Source organism: Marmota flaviventris, unplaced genomic scaffold (assembly GCF_047511675.1).
Source record: "Marmota flaviventris isolate mMarFla1 unplaced genomic scaffold, mMarFla1.hap1 Scaffold_1341, whole genome shotgun sequence".
Classification (NCBI taxonomy): domain Eukaryota; kingdom Metazoa; phylum Chordata; class Mammalia; order Rodentia; family Sciuridae; genus Marmota; species Marmota flaviventris.
Genome location: NW_027287929.1, coordinates 19860 through 36755, shown reverse-complemented (window position 1 = coordinate 36755; position 16896 = coordinate 19860). Strand labels below are relative to the sequence as shown.

The 16896-nt window shown below is 46.0% G+C and overlaps 2 pseudogenes; both read right to left on the bottom strand.

The window, feature by feature from the left end:
• Nucleotides 1–1740: 1740 nt before the first annotated feature.
• Nucleotides 1741–4041, bottom strand: LOC139703921 (RNA exonuclease 5 pseudogene; annotated as a pseudogene).
• Nucleotides 4042–12194: 8153 nt separating this feature from the next.
• LOC139703920 (RNA exonuclease 5 pseudogene) lies at nucleotides 12195–14495 on the bottom strand (annotated as a pseudogene).
• Nucleotides 14496–16896: the final 2401 nt, after the last annotated feature.

Here is a 16896-nt window from a genome sequence, read left to right as displayed (position 1 = left end):
CTGGTCTTAACAAGACAGGGCCATACACAATGGGGGTGAGTCATCACTGGTGTTGCAAGAAGGCAGCTTAACCAGCTTTTCCAGGTTCGCACAAGAGGGTGGAGAATTTCCTTGGGGGGAGGGGTGACAATATGGCATAGGCCGCTCCCCTTCCCGACTTTTTCTACCGCGTGATCCAGGACAGGAGCACTTGGTGTGGGACCCAGAGGACCAGGCCAGGCATCAAAAGGGTCCAGGAGGCCATTGTCAGAGTGAGGCTTTAAGCCTTTCTCCTCCTGGGCAGTGAGAGGACTGACTCGCTGTGACCCAAGTCGCTCCTCAACAATGGCTTCCCAATACTGGTCCTCATACTTAGTGTGAGATTGCCCCATCTTTTCGGGGAGACCCCTACCTCGAAACCCTCTTGGCTTGGCTAGGCGATACTCTCACTTTTGGTGAACCGACTTCTTAATGCCCCACGTTGGGTGCCAGATGTGTGTGTGGGGGGGTTAGCCCCACCCCACCTCACCCGCTTCCCTCCTGACCTGCGGGAGAGATTGGGAGAGCACGCCCCGACCATGAGGAACCAAGAAAGGAAGGGCCGACTGATGACCCCCCCCCCCCCAGCACCCAGCCCTTCCCCAAGGGAGGACAATCAGACAAGCCAGGGAGATCAGTCAAAGCAGGATCTCAGTTTATTGAGAAAACACACACACAGCTAATACAAGGCACAGGAGCCAATCAGGATAATGGTCAGCAGGGTGGGGAGAGTTCACGTGTTCACCCATCTCAGGGGCCCTAATGGGAGACCGGAGCTGTCCAGAGGGTGGAAGGGTTCTGAGCCTGTCCTAGAGGTCATCTGGTTTTTCGTCACAACCCAGGCAACGCCCTCTGGCGGGTCCCCAGGCGCTTTCTTAGCCACAGGTGGCCCCAGGACCCGGAAGCGGGCAGCAAGTTCGGTTTCCTCCTTTCTGATGCAACATGCCCCACATGTTATATAGTGCCCTAAGTCTGTGTTTCCTTTTTCTTGCCATCATTGTCAGAAATTCAGGGAGGTCGATTTTACCATTACCACCAGCAGCTACTCCCTTAATCGCGTCCTGAAACTCGACTTCTGTGGGATTCCACCCAAGAGACCATCTCATTACACTTCCCGATTCCTTTGTTAGTATAGTATAGTTCCATCCCCTTTCCTGTCAAATAGTGGGAAAGCTCCTTTGAATTCTGCAATCTGCCCTTCAGTCAGTTGGTCAGCCACGCTGCAAGCCTTACCAGTTTCTGAGACTCAACCACATAACCACTGGGCTCATTCGCTCCACTCAGATCCCATCACATTTCTAAAGTGTCACATAGCATGAATGGAATTTTAAACGTCTGAAGATATCAAACACGTGTACATTTATTTTGGTTTAATAATAAGTTGTATATTTATTTTGTTTCCCTTTTACTTTATTTTTAATCATATATATATATATATTTTATTCAATTGGCACATAGTAATTGTACAGACTCATGGGGCACAGTGTGGCGTCTTTTTTTGTTTTAGTTTCCCGCTCCCCCACCCACCCTGTCTTAAGATGAGGAAGGCTTGAATTTTAGGCATTCATTGAAAGCTTGTGCATGCCATGTCAATGGATTAGACCCGTTAGCCGGCACACCAACTTCCCACACAAAGCCGTCCACTGAACCAAGAGGCCCAGCAGTCTCTGGAGAAGCTGCAGCCTGACCGTCTTCTCCACCATCGCCCAGGAAGGATGAGACTCACAAACCCATGCTTGGGCCGGTGCTTTCCTCTTCTTCATCTTTTATTCCCATGAGTCCCAGGCCAGAGAGAGATCCATGAGGGCTAGCGGTTCCTGGCAGGAGGATGACACAAAGGGTACCCGGGCTCAGGCTTCGGTAGAGCCTTCCAATCTTGCGGCTCCAACGCCGGGCTGCACTCTTTGCGTTTTCCGCCTTTAAGTTCTGCAGGGTCTCCCGCTCTGAGGGAGGAGGTCTAACTGTCAGACCTGCGGGCCTTCTTGATTCAGGTGGTGAGCTCCTAAGCCACGCGTGGAGGTGCCTGGGCGTTAGGGCCTGCCTGCCTTTCAGCTTCCAGTCCTTGCCTGTGAGGACATGGAGGGCCCTCTGGGCATTGCCAAAAGTTTTGAATTGCAGGAAACAGTATTTTTCCTGTCTTCCGCTTTTAGCATCTGGAGGCACCATCACAGCTTCCAGGCCACCAAAGAGGTTCGGTAGTTCCTGAGAATGTCCTAAGAAATCTTTACTAACTCCAGACAGATAAATAGTGGCTCGGTTCTCAGAATCTCGTTCCAGCTCCTTAACAAGTGTGTCACAATCCAGAGTGAGTTCTGTCACAGGTCTCTGTACCTTTATGTACACACCTTCCACCAGAACGCCATTCAAGGACTCGATGGCCAGCTGGGCAGCTTCCAGGACTTCATACTCTATAGAGAGATGAGGCTGATGCGTTTCCAGAACAGCAGTCATTGCACGAACTGGGCCAAAGCTCCTAAACAGCCTCTTCAGAGCACTTAGTTTACAATCTTTGCTCAAGGGCCCAGCATAGATAGTTGACATCTCTGTCCACTTGATCCGCATCCTTTTGTTCACTTCCTCAGTGAGGAGAGGTGAAAAGGGCTCAAAAGAGAACCGAATAATGCTGAAGGGGTACAGGCGGACTTGCCTTCGGGCCTGCTCAAAGACCTCTCTGTTGGAAAGGCACTTAATAGTTTCACAATCTTCAGGAGAAGGCAGTTCAATATCATCTGTCTCTCGGGTTACAAAAAGGAGCTTCTGATGCGCCGAATCGAAACAAGTTAAAGCACCTCTGTAGGGGTACTGGAACTTTTCTCTGACATTTCTTGGGTCTTGGGCTCTCCATAGCGCCTCCAGATTGAGTTCTGCAATCTTCCTTGGGCCATACTTGAGGAAATATTGAGCCAATTCAAGGGTCGCGGTAGCGTCCTCTGTGGGATCATGACCGTCCCTTTCCGAACGTTGAATGTCCCTGCCCAAAATAGCTTTGGCTAAGAACTTTAGCTTGAATCTTCTGCCCCGCTCCCTGGCGTAAAGCAATGAGGTGTCGATAACATACGGATGGATCATGTTCAGTGCTCGGAGATCGACGTCTAAGGAATGACCTACCAACACCGCATCAGGAGGAAGCAGTGCTTTCAACCGCCTCTGAACGTCTTTCAGTTTCGTCGTCACCGGCTTAAGCATCTCCTCCGTGATCCCTGAATAGCAGGTGGCGTAGTCTACAATCTCCTCATCGGGTTTCACCAACTCATCCATAAGACAGGAGCCCCCTTCGGCAACCAGTGAGATGCGTGTTAGTTCTCTCCCCTTGGACGTGATGCACATTTCTCCGTCCAGCCCAAAGAGAGGGCTGTTCTCTGTGACAGACACATTACATCCGGTCGTTACAAAGTCCTCACAGTCGGGAGAACCTTGTAACGGAAAGTCAAATGTTCTCATCTCCTCCTCTGTCAGAAGGCATCGCAGCACGCCCACCTTCTGAGAGCCATACTTCTGAATGACGGGGTCATTCTGCAGGTCGACCTCGGGCTTTGTACTGGCGGACGGTAAAGATCCTCCCATGGTCTTAGGCAGATATCCAGCCCTTTGATTTGGTAGCCCGATAACATCAGCTAGAAAAGTAGATGATGGAGGAGGCAAGCGGAATTTGTGTCTGAAGGCTTTTCGGAGAAATCCAAACTCCAAATAGAACCTGTAGAAGTGGAGTTGACTCATCCCTTGAAGGATGACAACCACTGTTCTGCTCAGGTGCTTTCCATAAAGAAGCTGGCACCACCTGGGTCTCTCAATAACCGGTTGAGCCAGAACTGCATACTTGAGCAGCTCACATAGCTGCTCGTGGGTTATTTCACAGTTTTCAGCCATTACGATGCCAGACAACCGGGCTCTCTTGGGCTCGGGCTGCCTGTCCACGAGATCCGAACCGGGGGGTATCCTTACCTCGGGCGTCCCCATCAGCCAGTCGGGGACCCGTCTCCTCTGGCTGTTCAGCCTCCCGGTCTTCTCCTTCTCTGGCTCCATGATCCTGTACTAGAGTCCTTGTTGCGGAACGCTGTCCTTGGTGTAGAAAGCTGTCCCTGGCGTAGAAAGCTGTCCTTGCCTTGATGCCAACCCAGCAAGAGAAAACGGTCTTGAGAAGGAAAAAGGGTGGTTTCTTGCTTGGCTAGCAAAGGAGAAACAATGATTCTCACGTCAGCAGGAGTAGGGGGTTTTTATACAGGGGGTTTTCATAGGCGATTCAGAGAAAGTGAGATTAGGGTGGAGAGAGCAGGTAGGAAAAGATTAGGGAAAAGAGCCCAGAGGAGGAGATCAGGGAGGGGGAAAAGAACAGGGAGGAGAAGTTTAGGGAAAAGAAAATCAGAAGATCAGGGAGGAGAAGGGTAGGGGAAAGAAAATCAGGAGGAGAAGGTTAGGGCAAAGAAGATCAGGGAGGAGAAGGTTGGGGAAAAGAGAAACAAACATGTAAGTTTCAAAGCGACAAGGGATGTAGTCAAAGCATCCAGTGAACCCCTGTTGCAACTTCAGTAAAATCTTCCCTTTGTATTCCAGCGTATTGCCTCTGGGGGACCTTTACAGTGGATTACCTTCCAGTAGTTTCATTACCCAGATTCGTTAAGTTCCAGGGGACAGGACCGTGCCCTGTGTTTCATATTTTCTCAGAATTGTGCTGTATAAGTAGCAAAGACTTGAAAAGGGGGGGAAAAAAAAGTGTAAAGACAAAAATAGCTAAAGGTCTTCAGTGTTTCTGTACCCCTACAATCATGAGTTCCCCAACATTACTGTAAAATACAGGGAGCAGATAAAATTAAGCTAAGTTTGCTAATATGTGCTTGAGGCCTATGTAGGTAAAATGACTACTAAAATAAAAAAGAGGATGACAGCCCAGCGGCTCTGGAGACTGAGACAGGAGGATCGTGAGTTCAAAGCCTGCCTCAGCAACTTAGAGAGGCACTAAGCAACTCTGTGAGAACCTGTCTCAAAATAAAATATATATATAAAATACAAAATATGGCTGGGGATGTGACTTAGTGGTTGAGTGCCCCTGTGTTCAATTCGGTGTACAAAAAAACAAAACAAAACAAACAAACAAACAAAAAGCATCACCGTACAAGAACCCAGGTCTTTCCTCCCAAAGTCTAGTTTAGTTTCTCTTTCATCAGAACACATTAAGGGGTACTTGGCCATTTGCCCCGTAGTGTGAATGGGTTCATTGATCTTATTGGGTTGTTTTCAGTGTGGCATCTTAATACTTGTGTTCCAAGCGTAATGATCAGATCAGGGTAATTGGCATATATGTCACTCACACATGTATCACTCCTTTGTATTGGGAACGTTCAAAACCCTATCAAGTTTCCCCCTTCCAGTACTGAGGATTGCATCCAGGGCCTTGTACATACTCAGCAATTATTCTACCACTGAGATACACCCCCAATCAGGTATTTTGAAATATTTAATATTGTTGTCAATCACAGCTATCCTACCATGCTGTGGAATACTAATAGTAAGTCATTTCTCTTATCCAAGGGCACCCCCCATACCTATTAACCATCCTCTTGCCATGTCCCCTCCCCTACACCCATTCCGGGCTCTGGTAACCACTATTCTCTGTATTCTATCAATTTTATTTTATTTTAATTATTAATTTTTTTTTAATATATGACAGCACAATTCACTACTATTCATATTATACGTACGGAGCACAGTTTCACATCTCTGGTGGTAGATAAAGTATATTCACACCAACTCATGTTTTCATACGTGTACTTTGGGTAACGATGGCCATCACATTCCACCATCATTTCTAACCCCCTGCCCCCTCCCTTCCCTTCTCACTCCTCTCTCCCCTATCTAGAGTTCATCTCTTCCTCCCATGCTCCCCATCCCAGAGAAAACTCTTGGCATTCGTTTGTTTGGGATGGGCTGACTTCACTTAGCACCATCTCCTCCATCTCGGTCCATTTACCTGCAAAAGCCATGACGGTATTCTCTTTTATTGCTGAGTAACATTCCCTTGTGTATATAAACAGACTGGTAGACCAATGGTACAGAATAGAGGTCACGGAGACTAACCCACTAAATTACCATTATCTTCTATCAGACAAAGGTGCCCAAAACATACTTTGGAGAAAAGATAGCCTCTTCAACAAACGGTGCTGGGAAAACTGGAAATCCATAGGCAACAAAATGAAATTAAAACCCCAGTCTCTCACCATGCACAAAACTCAATCCAGAGTGGAACTAGGACCTAGGAATTAAACCAGAGACCTTGGGTCTAACAGAAGAAAAAGTAGGCCCTAATCTTCATCATGTGAGATTAGGCCCCAACTTCCTTAAAAGACTGCTATAGTGCAAGAAATAAAATCAAGAATCAATAAATCAGATGGATTCCAACTAAAAAGCTTCTTTGCAGCAAAAGAAACAATAAGTGAGGTGAACAGAGAGCCTACAGAATAGGAGGAAATTTTTACCACACACAAATCAGATAGAGCACTCATCTATATAAATATATGTGTATAATTTATATATATATATGTATATGTATATAAAGGACTCAGAACTCTTAATACCGAAAAAACAAATAACCCAGTGAATAAAGGGGCCAAAGAACTGAACAGACGTTTCTCAGAAAACGATATACAATCAATCCACAAATATATGAAAAAATGTTCAGCATCTCTGGCAATTAGAGAAATGCAAATAAAAAAATCACTCTAAGATTTCATCTCACTCCAGTAAAAATGGCAGCTGTTAAGGATACAAACCACAATAAGTTTTCACAAGGAAGTGGGGGGGAAAGGCACCTTCACGCATTGCTGGTGGGACTGAAAATTGGTGCAGCCAATATGGAAAGCAGTATGGAGATTCCTTGGAAAACTCATAATGGAACCACCATTGGATCCAGGTATCCCACTCCTCGGTTTATACCCAAAGGACTCAGGAGTAGCATACTACAAGGATGCAGCTACATCAATGTTTACAGCAGCACAATTCACAATAGCTAAATTGTGGAACCAACCTAGATATACCCTTCATTAGATGAATGGATGAAGAAAATGTGGCATATATACACAATGGAATATCACTCAGCATTAAAGGAGAAGAAAAAATCATGGCATTTGCAAGTAAATGGATGAAGTTGGAGAATAAAATGCTGAGTGAAGTAAGCCGACCCTAAAAATCCAAATGCCGAATGTATTGTCTGATACAGGGATGATGATTTATAATGGGGACGGGGCGGGGGGAGCATGGGAAAAATACATGACCTTTCGCTAGGGAAAAGGGGAGAGAGGAGAAGGGAGGTTTTATGCTCGAATTCTGGACCCCCAAAAGGCCACCAGAGACCAAGATCCATGTAAGCAGCAAAGAGGTGTCTATTGCGAGCTAGCTGGGTCCTCTGCGTGCACACAGCAACTGGTGACGCTGAGAGGCCCCGAGCCCAGGGTTTGCAGCAGTTTTATACATTCTTTGGAGAAGGCAGGGACCCCCACAAACATCGTAGCATCTCTTGGCAAATCATCACACATTGCGGGAAAATCAAAGAACAACTCTAAAACATGATTAGCACATTCACTGGCGGGAACAAGTTGGGTAGTGATGATTGGTTACTACAAGAGGGGGATTCATTTGAACTGATTGGTTTACGCCAAGAGGGGTGTTCTTGATGAACTACATGGTTTCCCAACACCATAAACTACTGGGAGGGTCATCTGGCATCCCAGGTATTTCCCTGTCTCATGCTGATTGGTGGCTGCTAGCGGGTTGCTATGGGTCCCCACCTAGCCTGACTGAGTCAGGGACACCTGGCCCAGCAGATCTCTCCTGTTATTTGTAGATAAACCACTTAGAAGGGTGGGAATGTGCCCAGGAGTGCTCTGTGGGTCTTTCCAAGGACAAAGGTCATGTCCCTTCCTTGGGCGGGCTTTGCTCTGAGGTAGAAGCTGGTTTTTCAGAGGGGCATGGAGGTAGGAAAGATGGTGGAAAGAGACAGACATCCTTACCCTAAGTGCATGTATGAAAACACAAATGGTGTGACTCTACTTTGCATACAACCAGAGACATGAAAAATGGTGCTCTATTTGTGTAATATGAATTGAATTGCATCCTGCTGTCATATATAACAAGTCAGAATAGATAAAAATTTAAAAATGCATCATAAAGTAAGCGAAATATAGAAAAAATTATGACACATTTTATAACGGAATATTGTGTGACTGCTAAGAAGAATGAGAAAAACTATATGTCCACTGAGGTAAGACAATCTCTAAGATATCAGGTGACAAGAACCAAGGGCAGAAGGGTGTACACAGTGCTATTAATTGAAAATGAGGGGATGTATGTATGCAGAGATGTACTTATAGACGCAATATAGATGCAATGAACATTTCTGGAACTGGTACCATCGTTATGGCTTCTGTGAAAGTGAGGAAGTGATGGAAGGAGACCTTTTTTTTTTTTTTTTTTTTTTTTTTTTTCCTTAACCTTATATGCATCCCGTTTAAATATTTATCATGTACACTTATAACATTAAAACGTAAGGATGAAAAGCAGTAAAACCAAAACAGAGAAGCGCATTTGAATCAGGCTTTACAAGAAAAATAGCATAGATCTCTTTTTGGCTCATGCTTCCAGTCCAGCTAGGTCCAGAGATGCAGGAAGCTCCTTGATGGAGTAAGCCACTGAGCAGATGACTCGCCTGAAAGTGGCTGTGTTTTGCAAATACTTATCTGCCAGCACTGCTTTTTTGCAAGGGAGTCCTTGGGCTGGTTCTGAGCCTCTAACTGGACCTTCAGGACAGACACAGGCAGGATCTGGGCAGTGTCATGGAAGCAAGGGGCATAGGAGGAGTCATGAATGTGGATACCGCCCAGAGCCAGGGACCTCGCTAGATATGGAGGCAAGCTAGGCAGAAAGCGGGTGGCAGGAAGCTCTGAAAAAATTAGTTGAGGTAGGCGCAGTGTTCTAAGTGATTTTTCCTCTGGTGTTTGGAGACATGTTAAAGTGCCTTAGAAAAGTCTACTCATTTGAAAGAGGACATCCTTGTTCCAGTTTTTAGAGGGAATGCTTTCAATTTTTCTCTGTTTAGGATGGTGCTGACCTTGGGGTTTGCATAGATAGCTTCCATGAGGTTGAGGTGTGTTCCTTCTATTCCTAGTTTTTCTAGTGTTTTGAACATGAAGCGTGCTGTATTTGTCAAATGCTTTTTCTGCCTCTATTGAGATGATCATATTATTCTTGTTTTTAAGTATATTGATGTGATGAATTATGTTTATTGATTTCTGTATGTGAACCCCACTTGATTTGTGGCACACTATCTTTTTAATATGTTTTTGTATGCTATTTTCCGGAATTGTATTGAGAATTTTCGTATCGATGTTCATCGTGGATATTGGTATGAAGTTTTCTTTCCTTGATGTGTGCTTGTGTGGTTTCGGCGTCAGGGTGATATCAGCTTCACAGAATGAGATTGGAAGGGTTCTCTCCTTTTCGTATTCCACGAAACGTTTTGAGCAGTATTGGTGTTAATTCTCCTTGGAAGGTCTCATAGAACTCGGCTGAGAATCGATCTGGTCCTGGACTTTCCTTGATTGGTAGACCTTAGGTATTCCCACCACAAAAATCTAACAAAGAAAAGAAAATGTTAACTATTCTGAAGTGATAGATATGTTAGATGATTTGAGCTATCATTTCACAGCATTTACATATAGCAAAATATCATGTTATGCAACTTAAGTGTAACTGACCACATGTATTTTGTCAATACATTTTGTCCAAAAAAAAAAGGGCAGTGACTATGGATTTCTTTCTTGAATGAGTAGAATTGTCTTTTTTTAAAAAAATCGTTAAAATCTGTTTTAATTAGTTATACATGACAGTAGGATGCATTTTGATATATCATAAATAAATAGGGTATAATTTCTCATTTTTCTTCTTGTACACATTGTCAGATCACATCGGTCATACAGTCATATGTGTATGTGAGGTAATAATGTCTGTTTCATTCTACTATTCTTCCTATCTCCATATCCCTCCCCTCCCTTCACTCTCTTCTACCTAATCTAAAGTAACTTTATTCTTCCCTAGCACCTTGGTCCTGATTGTGAATTAACATCCATATCAGAGAAGGCATTTGGCCTTTGGTTCTAAGGGATTTGGCTTATTTCACTTATCATGATATTCTCCAACTCCGTCCATTTACCCGGAAATACCATAATTCCCTTCTTCTTTAAAACTGAGTGATATTCCATCAAATATTACATACCACATTTTCTTTATCCAACCTAGGTTGGTTCCATAGTTTAGCTATGGTGAATTGAGCTTCTATAAATAAACCTTGGGCCTCCCAGGAATATCATAAGGCTGGTCTATTGCCCCCAGGGTTAGCATTTACCAAGAACTGGATACACAATGGGGATGAGTCATCTCATCGCTGGTCTTAACAAGACAGGGCCATACACAATGGGGGTGAGTCATCACTGGTGTTGCAAGAAGGCAGCTTAACCAGCTTTTCCAGGTTCGCACAAGAGGGTGGAGAATTTCCTTGGGGGGAGGGGTGACAATATGGCATAGGCCGCTCCCCTTCCCGACTTTTTCTACCGCGTGATCCAGGACAGGAGCACTTGGTGTGGGACCCAGAGGACCAGGCCAGGCATCAAAAGGGTCCAGGAGGCCATTGTCAGAGTGAGGCTTTAAGCCTTTCTCCTCCTGGGCAGTGAGAGGACTGACTCGCTGTGACCCAAGTCGCTCCTCAACAATGGCTTCCCAATACTGGTCCTCATACTTAGTGTGAGATTGCCCCATCTTTTCGGGGAGACCCCTACCTCGAAACCCTCTTGGCTTGGCTAGGCGATACTCTCACTTTTGGTGAACCGACTTCTTAATGCCCCACGTTGGGTGCCAGATGTGTGTGTGGGGGGGTTAGCCCCACCCCACCTCACCCGCTTCCCTCCTGACCTGCGGGAGAGATTGGGAGAGCACGCCCCGACCATGAGGAACCAAGAAAGGAAGGGCCGACTGACGACCCCCCCCCCCCCCAGCACCCAGCCCTTCCCCAAGGGAGGACAATCAGACAAGCCAGGGAGATCAGTCAAAGCAGGATCTCAGTTTATTGAGAAAACACACACACAGCTAATACAAGGCACAGGAGCCAATCAGGATAATGGTCAGCAGGGTGGGGAGAGTTCACGTGTTCACCCATCTCAGGGGCCCTAATGGGAGACCGGAGCTGTCCAGAGGGTGGAAGGGTTCTGAGCCTGTCCTAGAGGTCATCTGGTTTTTCGTCACAACCCAGGCAACGCCCTCTGGCGGGTCCCCAGGCGCTTTCTTAGCCACAGGTGGCCCCAGGACCCGGAAGCGGGCAGCAAGTTCGGTTTCCTCCTTTCTGATGCAACATGCCCCACATGTTATATAGTGCCCTAAGTCTGTGTTTCCTTTTTCTTGCCATCATTGTCAGAAATTCAGGGAGGTCGATTTTACCATTACCACCAGCAGCTACTCCCTTAATCGCGTCCTGAAACTCGACTTCTGTGGGATTCCACCCAAGAGACCATCTCATTACACTTCCCGATTCCTTTGTTAGTATAGTATAGTTCCATCCCCTTTCCTGTCAAATAGTGGGAAAGCTCCTTTGAATTCTGCAATCTGCCCTTCAGTCAGTTGGTCAGCCACGCTGCAAGCCTTACCAGTTTCTGAGACTCAACCACATAACCACTGGGCTCATTCGCTCCACTCAGATCCCATCACATTTCTAAAGTGTCACATAGCATGAATGGAATTTTAAACGTCTGAAGATATCAAACACGTGTACATTTATTTTGGTTTAATAATAAGTTGTATATTTATTTTGTTTCCCTTTTACTTTATTTTTAATCATATATATATATATATATATATTTTATTCAATTGGCACATAGTAATTGTACAGACTCATGGGGCACAGTGTGGCGTCTTTTTTTGTTTTAGTTTCCCGCTCCCCCACCCACCCTGTCTTAAGATGAGGAAGGCTTGAATTTTAGGCATTCATTGAAAGCTTGTGCATGCCATGTCAATGGATTAGACCCGTTAGCCGGCACACCAACTTCCCACACAAAGCCGTCCACTGAACCAAGAGGCCCAGCAGTCTCTGGAGAAGCTGCAGCCTGACCGTCTTCTCCACCATCGCCCAGGAAGGATGAGACTCACAAACCCATGCTTGGGCCGGTGCTTTCCTCTTCTTCATCTTTTATTCCCATGAGTCCCAGGCCAGAGAGAGATCCATGAGGGCTAGCGGTTCCTGGCAGGAGGATGACACAAAGGGTACCCGGGCTCAGGCTTCGGTAGAGCCTTCCAATCTTGCGGCTCCAACGCCGGGCTGCACTCTTTGCGTTTTCCGCCTTTAAGTTCTGCAGGGTCTCCCGCTCTGAGGGAGGAGGTCTAACTGTCAGACCTGCGGGCCTTCTTGATTCAGGTGGTGAGCTCCTAAGCCACGCGTGGAGGTGCCTGGGCGTTAGGGCCTGCCTGCCTTTCAGCTTCCAGTCCTTGCCTGTGAGGACATGGAGGGCCCTCTGGGCATTGCCAAAAGTTTTGAATTGCAGGAAACAGTATTTTTCCTGTCTTCCGCTTTTAGCATCTGGAGGCACCATCACAGCTTCCAGGCCACCAAAGAGGTTCGGTAGTTCCTGAGAATGTCCTAAGAAATCTTTACTAACTCCAGACAGATAAATAGTGGCTCGGTTCTCAGAATCTCGTTCCAGCTCCTTAACAAGTGTGTCACAATCCAGAGTGAGTTCTGTCACAGGTCTCTGTACCTTTATGTACACACCTTCCACCAGAACGCCATTCAAGGACTCGATGGCCAGCTGGGCAGCTTCCAGGACTTCATACTCTATAGAGAGATGAGGCTGATGCGTTTCCAGAACAGCAGTCATTGCACGAACTGGGCCAAAGCTCCTAAACAGCCTCTTCAGAGCACTTAGTTTACAATCTTTGCTCAAGGGCCCAGCATAGATAGTTGACATCTCTGTCCACTTGATCCGCATCCTTTTGTTCACTTCCTCAGTGAGGAGAGGTGAAAAGGGCTCAAAAGAGAACCGAATAATGCTGAAGGGGTACAGGCGGACTTGCCTTCGGGCCTGCTCAAAGACCTCTCTGTTGGAAAGGCACTTAATAGTTTCACAATCTTCAGGAGAAGGCAGTTCAATATCATCTGTCTCTCGGGTTACAAAAAGGAGCTTCTGATGCGCCGAATCGAAACAAGTTAAAGCACCTCTGTAGGGGTACTGGAACTTTTCTCTGACATTTCTTGGGTCTTGGGCTCTCCATAGCGCCTCCAGATTGAGTTCTGCAATCTTCCTTGGGCCATACTTGAGGAAATATTGAGCCAATTCAAGGGTCGCGGTAGCGTCCTCTGTGGGATCATGACCGTCCCTTTCCGAACGTTGAATGTCCCTGCCCAAAATAGCTTTGGCTAAGAACTTTAGCTTGAATCTTCTGCCCCGCTCCCTGGCGTAAAGCAATGAGGTGTCGATAACATACGGATGGATCATGTTCAGTGCTCGGAGATCGACGTCTAAGGAATGACCTACCAACACCGCATCAGGAGGAAGCAGTGCTTTCAACCGCCTCTGAACGTCTTTCAGTTTCGTCGTCACCGGCTTAAGCATCTCCTCCGTGATCCCTGAATAGCAGGTGGCGTAGTCTACAATCTCCTCATCGGGTTTCACCAACTCATCCATAAGACAGGAGCCCCCTTCGGCAACCAGTGAGATGCGTGTTAGTTCTCTCCCCTTGGACGTGATGCACATTTCTCCGTCCAGCCCAAAGAGAGGGCTGTTCTCTGTGACAGACACATTACATCCGGTCGTTACAAAGTCCTCACAGTCGGGAGAACCTTGTAACGGAAAGTCAAATGTTCTCATCTCCTCCTCTGTCAGAAGGCATCGCAGCACGCCCACCTTCTGAGAGCCATACTTCTGAATGACGGGGTCATTCTGCAGGTCGACCTCGGGCTTTGTACTGGCGGACGGTAAAGATCCTCCCATGGTCTTAGGCAGATATCCAGCCCTTTGATTTGGTAGCCCGATAACATCAGCTAGAAAAGTAGATGATGGAGGAGGCAAGCGGAATTTGTGTCTGAAGGCTTTTCGGAGAAATCCAAACTCCAAATAGAACCTGTAGAAGTGGAGTTGACTCATCCCTTGAAGGATGACAACCACTGTTCTGCTCAGGTGCTTTCCATAAAGAAGCTGGCACCACCTGGGTCTCTCAATAACCGGTTGAGCCAGAACTGCATACTTGAGCAGCTCACATAGCTGCTCGTGGGTTATTTCACAGTTTTCAGCCATTACGATGCCAGACAACCGGGCTCTCTTGGGCTCGGGCTGCCTGTCCACGAGATCCGAACCGGGGGGTATCCTTACCTCGGGCGTCCCCATCAGCCAGTCGGGGACCCGTCTCCTCTGGCTGTTCAGCCTCCCGGTCTTCTCCTTCTCTGGCTCCATGATCCTGTACTAGAGTCCTTGTTGCGGAACGCTGTCCTTGGTGTAGAAAGCTGTCCCTGGCGTAGAAAGCTGTCCTTGCCTTGATGCCAACCCAGCAAGAGAAAACGGTCTTGAGAAGGAAAAAGGGTGGTTTCTTGCTTGGCTAGCAAAGGAGAAACAATGATTCTCACGTCAGCAGGAGTAGGGGGTTTTTATACAGGGGGTTTTCATAGGCGATTCAGAGAAAGTGAGATTAGGGTGGAGAGAGCAGGTAGGAAAAGATTAGGGAAAAGAGCCCAGAGGAGGAGATCAGGGAGGGGGAAAAGAACAGGGAGGAGAAGTTTAGGGAAAAGAAAATCAGAAGATCAGGGAGGAGAAGGGTAGGGGAAAGAAAATCAGGAGGAGAAGGTTAGGGCAAAGAAGATCAGGGAGGAGAAGGTTGGGGAAAAGAGAAACAAACATGTAAGTTTCAAAGCGACAAGGGATGTAGTCAAAGCATCCAGTGAACCCCTGTTGCAACTTCAGTAAAATCTTCCCTTTGTATTCCAGCGTATTGCCTCTGGGGGACCTTTACAGTGGATTACCTTCCAGTAGTTTCATTACCCAGATTCGTTAAGTTCCAGGGGACAGGACCGTGCCCTGTGTTTCATATTTTCTCAGAATTGTGCTGTATAAGTAGCAAAGACTTGAAAAGGGGGGGGAAAAAAGTGTAAAGACAAAAATAGCTAAAGGTCTTCAGTGTTTCTGTACCCCTACAATCATGAGTTCCCCAACATTACTGTAAAATACAGGGAGCAGATAAAATTAAGCTAAGTTTGCTAATATGTGCTTGAGGCCTATGTAGGTAAAATGACTACTAAAATAAAAAAGAGGATGACAGCCCAGCGGCTCTGGAGACTGAGACAGGAGGATCGTGAGTTCAAAGCCTGCCTCAGCAACTTAGAGAGGCACTAAGCAACTCTGTGAGACCCTGTCTCAAAATAAAATATATATATAAAATACAAAATATGGCTGGGGATGTGACTTAGTGGTTGAGTGCCCCTGTGTTCAATTCGGTGTACAAAAAAACAAAACAAAACAAACAAACAAACAAAAAGCATCACCGTACAAGAACCCAGGTCTTTCCTCCCAAAGTCTAGTTTAGTTTCTCTTTCATCAGAACACATTAAGGGGTACTTGGCCATTTGCCCCGTAGTGTGAATGGGTTCATTGATCTTATTGGGTTGTTTTCAGTGTGGCATCTTAATACTTGTGTTCCAAGCGTAATGATCAGATCAGGGTAATTGGCATATATGTCACTCACACATGTATCACTCCTTTGTATTGGGAACGTTCAAAACCCTATCAAGTTTCCCCCTTCCAGTACTGAGGATTGCATCCAGGGCCTTGTACATACTCAGCAATTATTCTACCACTGAGATACACCCCCAATCAGGTATTTTGAAATATTTAATATTGTTGTCAATCACAGCTATCCTACCATGCTGTGGAATACTAATAGTAAGTCATTTCTCTTATCCAAGGGCACCCCCCATACCTATTAACCATCCTCTTGCCATGTCCCCTCCCCTACACCCATTCCGGGCTCTGGTAACCACTATTCTCTGTATTCTATCAATTTTATTTTATTTTAATTATTAAATTTTTTTTTAATATATGACAGCACAATTCACTACTATTCATATTATACGTACGGAGCACAGTTTCACATCTCTGGTGGTAGATAAAGTATATTCACACCAACTCATGTTTTCATACGTGTACTTTGGGTAACGATGGCCATCACATTCCACCATCATTTCTAACCCCCTGCCCCCTCCCTTCCCTTCTCACTCCTCTCTCCCCTATCTAGAGTTCATCTCTTCCTCCCATGCTCCCCATCCCAGAGAAAACTCTTGGCATTCGTTTGTTTGGGATGGGCTGACTTCACTTAGCACCATCTCCTCCATCTCGGTCCATTTACCTGCAAAAGCCATGACGGTATTCTCTTTTATTGCTGAGTAACATTCCCTTGTGTATATAAACAGACTGGTAGACCAATGGTACAGAATAGAGGTCACGGAGACTAACCCACTAAATTACCATTATCTTCTATCAGACAAAGGTGCCCAAAACATACTTTGGAGAAAAGATAGCCTCTTCAACAAACGGTGCTGGGAAAACTGGAAATCCATAGGCAACAAAATGAAATTAAAACCCCAGTCTCTCACCATGCACAAAACTCAATCCAGAGTGGAACTAGGACCTAGGAATTAAACCAGAGACCTTGGGTCTAACAGAAGAAAAAGTAGGCCCTAATCTTCATCATGTGAGATTAGGCCCCAACTTCCTTAAAAGACTGCTATAGTGCAAGAAATAAAATCAAGAATCAATAAATCAGATGGATTCCAACTAAAAAGCTTCTTTGCAGCAAAAGAAACAA